This window comes from Solanum pennellii, chromosome 12 (assembly GCF_001406875.1).
Source record: "Solanum pennellii chromosome 12, SPENNV200".
NCBI classification, from domain to species: Eukaryota; Viridiplantae; Streptophyta; class Magnoliopsida; order Solanales; family Solanaceae; genus Solanum; species Solanum pennellii.
The window spans coordinates 17,281,062-17,293,858 of NC_028648.1; the positions used below are offsets into that span (position 1 = coordinate 17,281,062).

At 33.4% G+C, this 12,797-nt stretch overlaps 1 pseudogene; it reads left to right on the top strand.

Moving 5' to 3' along the window:
• The first annotated feature begins 9,330 nt into the window (after positions 1-9,330).
• LOC107006130 lies at positions 9,331-10,070 on the top strand (annotated as a pseudogene).
• The last annotated feature ends 2,727 nt before the right edge of the window (positions 10,071-12,797 follow it).

Here is a 12,797-nt window from a genome sequence, read left to right on the forward strand (position 1 = left end):
GGGGGGGGGGGGGGGGAATTAAAAGTTCCTTAGTCAACTTTATTTCATGGCCAGTCGACTCACCTGCACGTTAGTAGAATAAATAAACAGTAATTATAACTTGTAGTAAGTAAATATTACAAAGTGTTTTTATACTGGTTCGGATCACCGATGTGGTTCCTAGTACAGTCCCCTTAGGTTACAAGAGTTCCTTTAAGAGCTTGTTGAGAACTTGAGTGTTACAGATGTTAAAATTAAGAGCCCCATCTGATATTCAAATCAGATCTTCTTCGACACAACCTCTACCTGTATGACCTACAATGAGATATTCCTTTCTCTTTTCTTTTCAATTGTTCATTCAAGTGTGAGTTTTATGAAAGATGAAAGAAGACTACAATATAAGTTCAAGTGAAGTGCGTACTTTACTACGATGGCTAAGAGAGGACTATATAGCTTTGGAGGACTTTGCTCTTTTATGGAACCCCAAGCGAGTTTGAATTAAGGATCTCTGATTAAGTCCTTGATTTTATTCTGGTTAATTTGTTGAGTCATGACCATATCAGATATGTGCATGAGCAAATTGATTTGTTCCTTTGTATGATGATCTTCTTGTGGTCATGAATATTTGGCTGATCTCATTAACATGAATGCATCCCTTGATTTCTATTTCTTCCTTGTAGTCTTGATATTAACTGATCTTGTTGTCTTGAATCTATCCTTTGATTGATGCACATTATCTCTTTCCTTGCTTAGGTGATTTATTATACAATCTTGAATATCTTATGCAATCTTGAATATATTTGATTGATTTTTGGAATCTCTGATTCATCATGATTGATTTTGGAATCTGATTGATTCCAGAGATCAAGACATATCTGTATTGCAATAATAAATGCAATAGTTGCTTTGCTTTTGTGTCTCGTACATCACATGCCTTTCCCTCTTGATGTAGTGTGTTTTCCTTTTTGATTTCTTTGCCTTGATTTGATTAACATATTTTCTCATTCTTTAGGTGGTATATTCTCGATTCATCTTTTTCCTTCTTTTCCTGCAACAAGTCACAAGTCGGTTAAATGTTTCATTATTTAAATTATCCGATTCTATGAGGCTAACAATAAGTAATACTAACATTAAAGGTATATACACATTCACATTTCGATTATCACAAACATTTTCATGTTTGAGTATTCTCCATGAATCCCTAGAATATGAATACACAACTGCATTTTCATTGTTGCAATTATAGTAATCAACTTTACAGTTCGTAGCTAATACATCTAATCCACATTCAAAAAATTGATCAGTACTGAAAAATGATTCAAATTTGATTCCGACTGCACTAAGGAGGTCTCTCACCTCCCTTGTAGCAGGGATCTACAGTGCACACAAGACATCATCATTAAATTCTCTTTCCAATAAAAACAAGCAATCGATAGAACCTAAGATATTTGTCATACCTTCGAAACTTTGGGGATTTACTTCATGTGTAGAAAAATTTATACCATAATCGAAAAAGAAAGCGATGGGAGGAAAATCACGGGGTACACCATAATCTTAAATCAAGAGTTGTTGGGCTTGTTCTTGCTAAAATTCAAGTATTCACGGATGAAGCTAGGATTTTCTTTATAAGAGTGTACCAGTTTTTACAGACGCATTTAAACCTCAACAATGACTTCATAGGCAATCTGAGTAGAATTTCCCTGATTAAATCTTAAATAAGATCTTCGCCATTGTTGGTAGCCATAGAACCTCGATTTTTCCTTCAAGAACACATAAATCTTTTAATAAATAAAATGAAAAGTCTGGTTTTTAGATTTTAGTCCTTTAATATAGTAGTAACTGCTATCCATACTCATATAATATATTTTGTTACCATATTAGCCTCACTAAGTTTATCCGTACTTAGTTTTATTCTACACTAGCAAATTAGCCGCGCTTCGCTCATTTACGAAAATTCTCATTAGATCTACAAACTAATGTTTTCACTATATTTGAAAATTAAAAATATTTTAAAATATTATTTTTTAAATCTCAAATTCATTTAGATTTTAAGTTTTACTACTTCATTTATTGTTAACACTATATTTTATATATAGAAATTCTAACCTTTCATCGATCCCCTAAGGCTTTGCCCTTACTTCCATAAATAACATGTAATATCAATTCTAATATTACAACTCCTAAGTTTTATTTTTAAAGTAAATAAGTAAATGTTAGATCATAAAATTATTAATTATTATTAATTTATAAGATAATTCACCATATGAATGAAACTTGAGGTAAATACATTACTAATATTGAAAAAAATCAGTATCAATGTTTAAAATATTAATTGAAGGATAACTGCTAAACTATTTTTTGAATGATTCTGACTGTTATTCATTTTCGCTCGCGTCATAAAATCATAATTTTGTTAACTCTTGTTAGAAAAATAATAAATTGATTATCTTTTAGTTATATGAATTTTGTTTTAACTTACCTAGGTTGAATATGAAAATGTTGTGTGTTTCTCTTGTGCATAGAGTAGAAATGCAAGTTCAGTTTATTTGTGTCTATAACGTAGCTAAGGTAATTTTTAAATCAAATTATTGAAACTGCATTAGTTTTACCATTTTATTTTCCTTGCACGTTTATTAGAAGTTTGAAGTTTTCTTCGAAAAAAAAGAGAGTTTATTTTTCTTTGAAAAGCTTCATGTTATTTTAATTACTTTCTGTTTGTGAATATATTCTTTTTATTTTAAGTTTTGTTTGCAGATATCTATATTTTATATTTTGAACTCCAAAAATGAATTTCATTGGTAGATTAAAGTTGTGCATGAGATAATGCTTAAATTTGTTGTAAAACTTAAGAACAAAAGAAGAAGAGAAGAACAATATAAGACAATTGAGAAATACTATAAACTATCTTTCTTTCTTTCAAGTGTACTGAATATTATTCTCAACACCGCTATTTATAGGATTACATTGAGGAATATCAAAGGTGTCATAAATATTACATTAAACCTTCAGAATTGCTACCCATTAAGGAGAAAATAAACCTAGGAGTTATGGTCATCTATTTGACCACATTATCAACAACATAACCAACAATAAAGGATGAAATTAACCTAGAAGTTATGGTCATCCAATTAAACACTAAAATAATTTACAACGCTCCCCCCTTAGATGACCATTGATAGATAATATGTCTCGTTAAAACCTTACTAAGAAAAATCCCGTAAGAAAAAATCTTAGTGAAGGACAAAAGAGTACACATATCTTGTAATACACTTTATTTGCTGCCTCGTTAAAAATCTTGCAAGGAAAACCAATTGGGATAAAATATAGGCCAAGGAAAAAAAGAGTGTAGCGCGTAGTTTACTCCCCCTGTTGCAAACATCATTTAATATCTTTAGATGCCACATTCCAATTTTGGATACAAATTTTTTAAATATTGAGGTTGGTAATGCTTTAGTAAAGAGATCCGCTAAATTATCAACTGAGCGAATTTGCTGAAATTTATTTCACCTTTCTTCTCAAGATCATGACTGAAAAAGAATTTTGGTGAAACATAATTTGTTCTGTCTCCTTTAATGTATTCTCCCTTCAACTGAGCTATATATGCAACATTGTCTTCGTAAAATTTAGTTGGAATATCCTTTTTCATAGGAAAACTGCACATTTCTTGAATATGTTGAGTCATTGATCTCAACCAGACACATTCTCGACTTGCTTCATGGGACTATTATTTCTGCATGATTTGAAGAAGTAGCAGATGATGCTTGCTTCATTGAACGCCAAGATATAGTTGTGCCTCCATATGTAAATAAATATCTTATCTGAGATCGAGCTTTATGTGGATCAGACAAATATCCAACATCTACATAACCAATCATTTTTTTGATTATTAGAATAAAATAATTCCATATCAATGGTTCTCTGAAGATATATGAATATATGTTTGACTCCATTCCAATGTATTTTTGTTGGAGACGAGCTGAATCTAGCCAATAAACTTACTGCAAAACAGATATCAGGTCGAGTATTATTGGAAAGATACATTAGCGCCCCAATGGAAGTAAGATATGGAGTTTCATCGCCAAGAAGTTCTTCATCATTTTCTTGAGGTCAAAATGGATCTTTATGTATGCCAAACGATCTCACAACCATCAAGGTACTCAATGGATGTGATTTATCCATGTAAAATCGCTTTAAAACCTTTTCTCTGTATGTCAATCGATGGATAAATATTTCATTTTTCAAATGTTCAATCTGTAGGCCAAGACAAAATTTTGTCTTACCAAGATCTTTCCTTTTAAATTCTTTTGTTAAACACTGAAAAACTTTTGAAAGCTCCTTAGGAGTGACAATGATACTTAAATCATCAACATACACACCTATTATAACAAAATTAGATGCATACCTTTTTTTTTTTATAAAAACACAAGGACAAATACCATCATTTTTGTACCCTTCCTTTACCAAAAATTGGCTAAGACGATTGTACCCTATCCGTCCTGATTGTTTTAATCCATATAAAGATTTCTGAAGCTTTATTGAACAATTCTATTGTGAATTCTTATATGCTTCAGGTATATTGAATTCTTATATGCTTCAGGCACATTGAATTCTTCAAGAAGTTTCATGAAAATATCATGGTCCAATGAGCCATATAAACAAGCTGTGTCAACATCCATTTGACGTATTTCAAACTTTTCATGAACTGGCTGATTTATACCTGAAGGTAATTTCATCCACCACAAGAGAATATGTCTCCACATAATCAATGTCAGACCTTTACAAAAATCTTGTGACACAAGTCGTGCTTTATATCTTAAGACATCAATTTTTTTCATTTCGTTTTCACACAAAAGTCCATTTGTGCCCACTGTCTTTACACCTTCAGGTGTTCGAACTATTGGTCCAAAAACTTCACGTTTTTCAAGAGAAGTCAATTCTGCTTGAAATGCATCCTTTCATTTTGGCCAATCATTTTTCTGTCTGCATTCATTGACAAGTTTTGGTTCAAAATCATCACCTTATTTCAATTGGAATATTATAAGCAAAAATATTGTCCACCACAATATTATTTCGATTTCACCTTTTCCTTCTCGAGACATAACTTTTTGAGATTTCTTCATTCTCATTATTTTCAGTTTTTTGGACCTTCTTTGTGGTCTTATCATTTGTTATGTCTGAGGGCTCTTCTTGAATAATTTCCTCTATGGTATGATTTTCATTATCATTTTTTTCCGAGAATTTTTATCCTATGAACCAATTGACCTACCACGTTTTAAACGTGGTTTAGACTCATTTGCTTTAACAATTTTTCCTATCGGGACATCAACTTGAACTGAAGCATTTGTAGTTGGAATATAAGACTTAGTAACCCTTGGAAGGTTAGTAAATGCATCGTCAGTTGATTTGCAATATTTTTGCAAATAAATTATTTTTTTAACCTCTTGTTCGCATTGATTTTCCGAGAATCCAAATGAGATAGAGATAATCAATTCCAATTTATCTCTTTATCCAACTGCTTATGTTCTCCCCCTAATGTTAGGTATACTGATTCATCAAAAATAACAATCAACAAACCTTGTCGTAAATATATCTGCTGCCATAAGTTCCAAATTATTAATAGAGAAAAGACATAAAGACACCATCGAAGTAGTCCCATATTTGCATGAAGACACCTAAACTTTAAAAGTGTCCTATCACACCACTAAACACCTATATATCGTTGTAAATGGATCATTTTTACCCATTTCGTCATCTATGTAGTGTGCGTGTTGCTCACTCTCTAGGATAGAATTAACCCGACCCGACCCTTTTCTTTTTTGAAGAAAATTCATCTTCTCTTTTTCATTTCATTTCTCAACTTTTCCCTAAAATCAAACGAAATACACAAGTGTTGCTGTTGATGATAGTGTTGTTGTTGACTATCTCGTTGTTTATCGTTGTTGATGTATATTTATGAAGATTCTTGGAGATTGAAGATCTAACAGGTTAGGGTTCTAATATATGATAAAAATCTTCACTTTTTTCCGATTATTCTGATTTTATAGATTATTATAGTGTAGAAGTGTTGGAATCGACCTCCTACAGTTGCCATTGTAAGGATATTTTTGAGTATGTTGGGTAATCACGTAGTTAGTGTAAGGTATTGTGTTATTGACTTAGTGCGACTTTAGTGATTAGGGTTTTGTGATTGTGTTTTAGGTTAGGGTTAGATGTTATCCACTTAGTTCGAACCTTATTATTTGTCTCTTATACATTTGTAGACTTCAATTTGTACATTTTCAACTGCTATTTTTAGTGTTTTTGTTCTGTTAGTACTATTAGAGCTAAATGTTAGTGCTTTTTTCTACTTTTGTTAGTTAGTGTTTCTGTTTTTGTTGTTTGTTAGTGATTATGTTTATTCTATACAACTTGTTAGAGTTAGTTATTGAAATGTGTGTTTGAATTGTATTTGTTGTTACAGGCTTTTTCAGGATGGCTTTTACTCTGATAACTTTAAGATGGTATCATGGGGGGGGGGGGTAATAGAATTTTGTCCACCAACAAAATATATTGGGGGGCATGTGACAGAACTCCTAGATGTAGATGTTGATAGGATGTCTTATTTTGAGTTGAGGGACTGCATAAAGGAACTGGTATATATAATAGATTGTGATGTTTTCATCAAGTGGGATGGGTTATTGGTCCTTGTTGATAATGACAAGGTTATATTTTACTTTTCAATATGATAAATGATGGGGATACAGTGGAGGTGTATTTTTTTCATGGGGTTAGTGAAGCTAATCAGGCCCCACTTGAATTGGAGTTTGTCCCCCATGTGACTGAAAGTTGGGTAGGTGAGGAATCTTTTAATGAGACTTCTAACCCTAATAATCAGCCTCCTACTTCTACTTTTTCTTCCATCCCTACAACTGGTCATTATGAAACTTCCAGCACTCCATTTGAAGCTCAGCCTTCTACTGTGCCTCCACCATCTCCTTCTATTATGTCTCCTTCCTTCTACTGTGCTTCCACCATATCCTTCTACTGTGCCTCCTCCTTCCACTGCTCCTCCCCCAAATGATGAGGAAGTGGAAGATGAATCAGGATCTGAAGGGGATACTAGTGACGATACTGAGGTTGACAGTGATGTTCATCAAGAGTATGTAGATATAAGGGCAACCAAGAGGCATTTCAAAAGGTCACAAAGGACAAGTAGGGGAACTACTTCAGATCAGATTAATGTTAATGAGAAAGGTCCAGATATAGGGTATGATGAGACAAATAATGATATTAGGGAAAGCTTAGTTGGTAAGCAAGGAGGTGATGAAGCTTATTATCTAAGTGATGAATTTCCTAGCTTTGAAATAGATGATGAAACAGGTTGGGGAGATGGTAAAGAGGTTGATCAAGTAGTGCATAAACTTGTTAGGAGGAAGAAAACCCCAAATAGAGTTGTGTTTGATACAACTGCTGAAAAGATTGCTTTGGAATTAAGACTAGTTTTTGGAACTGTTGAAGAATTTAGAGTGGTAGTGACAAGATATGCAATCCAAGAACATATTCAAATTGAAAAATATGTAAATGAGCCTAGTTGTCCTTGGTGGTTTTGTGCAAGTAAGGATAGAACTAGTGGAGATTTCTTTGTTAAAACATACAACCCTATTCATAAATGTTTGACATCAACTCATAACTACCTGTGCAACTCAAAGTTTTTGGCCACCAAATACAAAGAAAGAAGAACTCAACAGCCAAACATCAACATTTTCTTGTTGCAGGACATTATTAGAAAGGAGTTGGATATTAATGTTGGTAGGACAACAGTGAGAAGATCTAGGACTAGAGTGTTACAAGAGATCATGGGTGATCACATTGTGGAGTATGGTAGGATTTTTGATTATAGAGATGAAATATTAAGGAGTAATCCAGGTAGTACTTGTGTAGTGAAGGTTGGAGAAGATTCTGAAATTGGGCAGAAATTTTTTGAAGGATTTTATGTTTGCTTCAATGCTTTAAAGAAAGAATTTTTTGGAGGTGCTAGGAGGTTGATTGGTTTTGATCGGTGTTTTCTCAAAGGTGTGTGTAAAGGCCAGTTGTTAGTGACAGTTTGTAGAGATGGAAACAACCAAATTCTGCCTATTGCTTGGGCAGTTATTGAGGTTGAGAATTAGTATTCCTGGATATGGTTTCTTGAACTAGTGAAGAATGATCTTGAAATTGGAGAACGACATCAACTATCTATCTTTAGTGATATGCAAAAGGTAATTACTAATATCCATCTTACTATTTTATTATTGTTGAGTTTTGCATTTTAATTTATTCTTTTTCTATTATGTTGGTTCGTTAGAGACTAGAAATTGCCGTGGATACTTTATTGCCACTTGTTGAACATAGAAAATGTGCAAGACACGTTCTTGCAAATTGGTCAAAAAATTGGAAAGGAGTTGAAAGAAGAATAGTGTTTTGGAGGATTGTTAAATCCACATTTGAAGCTGAGATGAAGGACAATATAGAGACAATGCGGCAATTAGGAAAAGAAGATTTGGATAATCTTTTATGGTACAATTTGAATACATGGTGCAAGAAGTATTTTGAAGAATATATCAAATGTGATGTTGTGGACAACAATATGGCAAAAAGCTTTAATGCTTGGATAGTGCCTGCAAGGTATAAAACCATCATTACAATGCTTGATGAGATAAGGGTGAAGATGATGAAAAGAATTGGTGATTTGAGAGAGTTCACAAACACTTGTATCACTGATATATCTCCTATGTCTTTGAAGATTTTGCAAGAAAACATTCAAAAGTCTATGCAATGTAGCTTGACTTGGAATGGAGAAAGATCTTTTGAGATTAAACACCATGGATTTACACACACTGTGGACATTGTTAATAGGAGGTGTAGTTGCAGAACCTGGCAGCTCAGGGGAATTCCTTGTTCTCATGGTGTTGCTGCCCTTCATTACAAAAATTTGGAACCAATCCATTATGTGGCTAGCTGTTATAGCAAGGAAACCTACCTCAGCACATATTCCCATTTTATTCAGCCAATGAATAACATGAAAATGTGGACAACCTCAAATAATCCAATTGTAAAGCAACCAAAGATCAGATAGTTGCCTAGAAGACCAGGTAAGGTTAGAAGAAAAGAAGTAGATGAAAGCAGAAAAACTGGAAAGTTGAGCAAAAGAGGTGCTGTAATGACTTGTAGCGAATGTGGAACACAAGAACACAATAAAAGAGGATGTCTTACAAGAAACCAAGCTGGTCCAAGTCAATCCACTAAACCATCTTCTCAGGCAAGAGGTACTGGTCTAAGTCAGTCAGCTGAACCATCTTCTCAGATACAGGTACTTTTATTTGTTACTCTCAAATGTATGTTATATGTAGATGTGTATGTATTGATATATTAATATACAGGCTACTGAAAGTGGTAGAGGAAAAGGCACAGGAAAAGTAACAAGAGGAAAGCAAGTGGCACAGGTGTTCCAGCTCAATCACATTGAAATGCTACAAACACAGAGGTAATTATTATATCATTGTTAGATAATATAGATATGCTTTAATATTTTGATTTCAAAGTGCAGACTGTAAATGGTAGAGGGAGAGGTAGAGGTAGAGGTAGAGGTACAGGTAGAGGAGAGACATCAGGGAGAGAAATGGCTCAAGAAAGAAATGTGAATGAAGGACTAAGTAGAGGAAGAAAAATGACTCAACATAGTCAAACTAGTTCTGAAGCAAACTGCAGTGGAGGAGGCCTAAGAAGAGGGAGGGGACCATTAGAACATGAGGACACTAGTGGAGGCAAAAAGTCCTTTTGAAAGGCCAAGAATGGTAGGTGTTGGCATATACCAAGCTGAAGATGGATTTACAACTCTCAATGTAAGTTTACAACTATCAATGCAACTTTACAATTGTCAATGCAAACATAATTGTCTAATATTTGAGTGTGTATTTGTTTGACTAAGCATCATGGATTGCCAAGTAGAAGAGTCATCAATATTGGCACAAGAGTTACAAAGAGGGATGATGTTGTCACTAGTGATATTGGCTACACAAAAGTACGTGGATTCAAATGGAAGGGGAAGACAAATATTACCAGTAGCAACCTGAAAGAATGAGGGCTGAAAAGGTTATCCAAACAAGGTCTGTAGCTGCTGCTAATAGCCAAGGCCAAACAACTTCAAGTAAGAAGACTTCTGTGCCATGGAAGTAGGGCATTTTGATGTTGTCTTGTTCATTTTGATAAACAAAATTTAACTATGCATATTTTTGTGTTGATTTTTGTTGAAAACAAACTCAATTTTGCGTGTAACCAAACAAACTTGAATGGTTGAAATCAAACTCGATTATGAAGTCTTCTTTTTAGTCAGTTTTGTTATTGCCTTTTTAATTGTAATTGACATATTTGTGAAGTTACTCATATGGTTGCCACGATAATATAGATAAGAGAACCAAATACATTAACAAATTGTTCAAATCATAACAATTTCGACAACAAAGAACAACAATAACTTGAACATTCAACAACTTCTATCCTTCAAGTTACACACACCTACAACTAGCAAGATCAAGACAATTAGCTTCTATGTACACACACCTACAATTTCATGAATTTGAAAGTAACTAAAGATGTGTATGGCAATTCTGGTTTGCACACACCTACAACTTCCATCCTTCACATTCTTGGTTAGAATTAAACATAGAAAACACACAATAATGATCAAGACGATTAGCTTAAAATTACAACATTTCCTTCTTTATCTCCTTCATCATGACTTGGTTACTTTCAACATAACTTTCATAAGATTTCAATACTTCTTCCAACTCCTCAATTCTCTTTGCTAATCTCGGAATAACGTACTTGGATCGTATATCAACTTCTTCTCGATCCCTCCATCTAAAGAAGTTGCATGCATCCTCCTAAAATACGTAAAACAAAAATTAAAGAAAAATACATAAACAAAAGATATCCATAAAAGAATTAGTAAACATACACGATAGCGTGAACAAGATCAAAATCTTCGAGCTGGATTATGCTACGACCATGAAGTTTGCATTAATAGTAAGTCACCGTGTTTGCATCGCAGTTTCACTTGCAACATCGGATCAATCTCATCATTACAAATACGATTCAACATCGCATTTGACAAAAACTAATCACACAATTGAGAAGAAATTCAATCATAAAAAACTTCAAATTAATGTTTCTACTGGAAATTGAAAGATAAAAGACGAATTCCTACTTTATTTTCTTGAGGAAGATGATGAAGTCGTCAAACATAGAGCACCAACATTGTTCTTGCCATGGAAATCAAAATATTAGGGCTACCAACGACTATTTTTGAGTTTAAATTGGGGAAGATACATAAATTGATTAAATAATTAATATTAAAGAAATAAAATGACATGTGACTGTTTGAAACTGGTAAATAAAAATGAAAAATGGCCTATGACGCGCCTAATGTGCGTGTAAATAACCCAAATGAGTTAATGGATAAAAATGGCCCGTTTACAACGATATATAGTTGTTTAGTGGGGTTATAGGACACTTTGAAAGTTTAGGTGTCTTTATGCAAATATGGGACAACTTCGATGGTGTTTTTATGTCTTTTCTCTATTTAATAATAGAAGGAGATTCATGCCCAAAATACACTCCCAATCTTCTTTTGGGATCCATCTTTGTGCGTAGCGGTGGGCCAATTGGAATGTATACAACGCACCCAAAAATTCTAAGATGAAAAATATTTGGCTTATGACCAAAAACCAACTGTAATGGAGAGAACTCATAATAACTAGTTGGTCTTATGCGCACCAATGCTTCTGCATACAAAATAGCATGTCCCCATATTGAAATAGACAACTTTGTCATTATTAACAATGATCTAGCTATCAATTGAAGAATCTTAATCAAATATTCCTCTAGACCATTTTGAGTGTGAAAACGAGCAATTGAATGTTCAGTTGTTATATCAGTGGACAAACAATAATCATTAAAGGCCTCCGATGTAAACTCAACAACATTATCAAGAAAAATTGTCTTTATTGCATAATCTTGAGATTGTGCTCTTAATCTTATTATTTGAGCCAACAACCTCGCAAAAGCCATAATGCAAGTTGATAAAAAGCACACATGTGATCATCTTGTTGATGCATCTATCGAGACCATATATAATATTTAAATGACCCACATGGAGGATGCATTAGGCTACATATATCACCCTGTATACGTTCCATAAATGCATGAGATTCGATCCCAACCTTAGCTGCTGATGGTTTAATAACCAACTTTCCTTGAGAATAAGCAGCACAAGAGAATTTCTTTGATTGAAGAATTTTCTGATTCTTCAAAGTGTGCCAATGTGAGTTCTCAATAATTTTGCGGATCATATTATAACTGGGATGACCCAACTAGTCATGACAAATGATAAAATCATTAGGATTAGAAATCCTTTGTTTACTATGACATGTGATTCAACCATACTAACACTTGTATAATACAATCCAGAAGAAAATGCGGGTAATTTTTCATGCACATATTTTTTCCCCAATTTTACTGTATTAGTATAAAGGTATTCAACCTTTCCTTAATTGACAGTCTCAACATGATAGCCATTTTGAAGAATAACCATGAAACTTAATAAGTTTCTTTGAGACTTACTACAGACAATGCATTTTCAATAGTTAATATTGTTCCACCAGGTAGTAGTAAGGCCGCTCTTCCAGAGCCTCAATTAATTTTGTACTACCAGATATTATGTTAATATAAGCCTTTTTCATATTCAAATTAGAGAAATATTTCTCTCTCTTAAAATAGTGTGAGTTGTAGCACTATCAAGA